Below are 1613 nucleotides of genomic sequence, written 5' to 3'. Positions count from 1 at the left end.
GAAGCAGTGACGCTGCTCCAGCTCCTTTATTTTCTATGATACAGGAGGAAGCAGAGACACTGCTCCAGATCCTTTATTTTCTATAATACAGGAGGAAGCCGTGACGTTGCTCCAGCTCCTTTATTTTCTAAAATACAGGAGGAAGCAGTGACGCTGCTCCAGCTCCTTTATTTTCTATAATACATGAGGAAGCAGTGACGCTGCTCCAGCTCCTTTATTTTCTATAAGACAGGAGGAATCAGTGACGCTGCTCCAGCTCCTTTATTTTCTATAACACAGGAGGAAGCAGTGACGCTGCTCCAGCTCCTTTATTTTCTATAATACAGGGGGTAGCAGAGACGCTGCTGCAGCTCTTTTATTTTCTATAATACAGGAGGAAGCAGGGACGCTCCTCCGGCTCCTTTATTTTCTATAATACAGGAGGAAGCAGTGACCCTGCACCAGCTCCTTTATTTTCTATAATACAGGAGAAAGCAGTGACGCTGCTCCAGCTCCTTTATTTTCTATAATACAGGAGGAAGCAGTGACGCTGCTCCAGCTCCTTTATTTTCTATAATACAGGAGGAAGCAGAGACACTGCTCCAGCTCCTTTATTTTCTATAATACATGAGGAAGCAGTGACGCTGCTCCAGCTCCTTTATTTTCTATAATACAGGAGGAAGCGGTGACGCTGCTCCAGCTCCTTTATTTTCTGTAATACAGGAGGAAGCAGTGACGCTGCTCCAGCTCCTTTATTTTCTATAATACAGGAGGAAGCAGAGACGCTGCTTTAGCTCCTTTATTTTCTATAATACAGGAGGAAGCAGTGACTCTGCTTCAGCTCCTTTATTTTTCTATAATACAGGAGGAAGCAGTGACGCTGCTCCAGCTCCTTTATTTTCTATAATACAGGAGGAAGCAGTGACGCTGTTCCAGCTCCTTTATTTTCTATAATACAGGAGGAAGCAGTTACGCTGCTCCAGCTCCTTTATTTTCTATAATACAGGAGGAAGCAGTGTCGCTGCTCCAGCTCCTTTATTTTCTATAATACAGGAGGAAGCAGTGACACTGCTCCAGCTCCTTTATTTTCTATAAAACAGGAGGAGAGCAGTGACGCTGCTCCAGCTCCTTTATTTTGTATAATACAGGAGCAAGCAGTGACACTGCTCCAGCTCCTTTATTTTCTATAATACAGGAGGAAGCAGAGACGCTGCTTTAGCTCCTTTATTTTCTATAATACAGGAGGAAGCAGAGACGCTGCTCCAGCTCCTTTATTTTCTATAATACAGGAGGAAGCAGTGACGCTGCTCCAGCTCCTTTATTTTCTATAATACAAGAGGAAGCCGAGACGCTGCTCCAGCTCCTTTATTTTCTATAATTCAGGAGGAAGCAGTGACGCTGCTCCAGCTCCTTTATTTTCTTTAATACAGGAGGAAGCAGAGACGCTGCTCCAGCTCCTTTATTTTCTGTAATACAGGAGGAAGCAGTGACGCTGCTCCAGCTCCTTTATTTTCTGTAATACAGGAGGAAGCAGTGACGCTGCTCCAGCTCCTTTATTTTCTATAATACATGAGGAAGCACTGACGCTGCTCCAGCTCCTTTATTTTCTATAATACAGGAGGAATCAGTGACGC

The sequence above is a fragment of the Chiloscyllium punctatum genome, unplaced genomic scaffold (assembly GCF_047496795.1).
Source record: "Chiloscyllium punctatum isolate Juve2018m unplaced genomic scaffold, sChiPun1.3 scaffold_79, whole genome shotgun sequence".
Classification (NCBI taxonomy): Eukaryota; Metazoa; Chordata; class Chondrichthyes; order Orectolobiformes; family Hemiscylliidae; genus Chiloscyllium; species Chiloscyllium punctatum.
Note: the sequence above shows the minus strand (reverse complement) of the source record.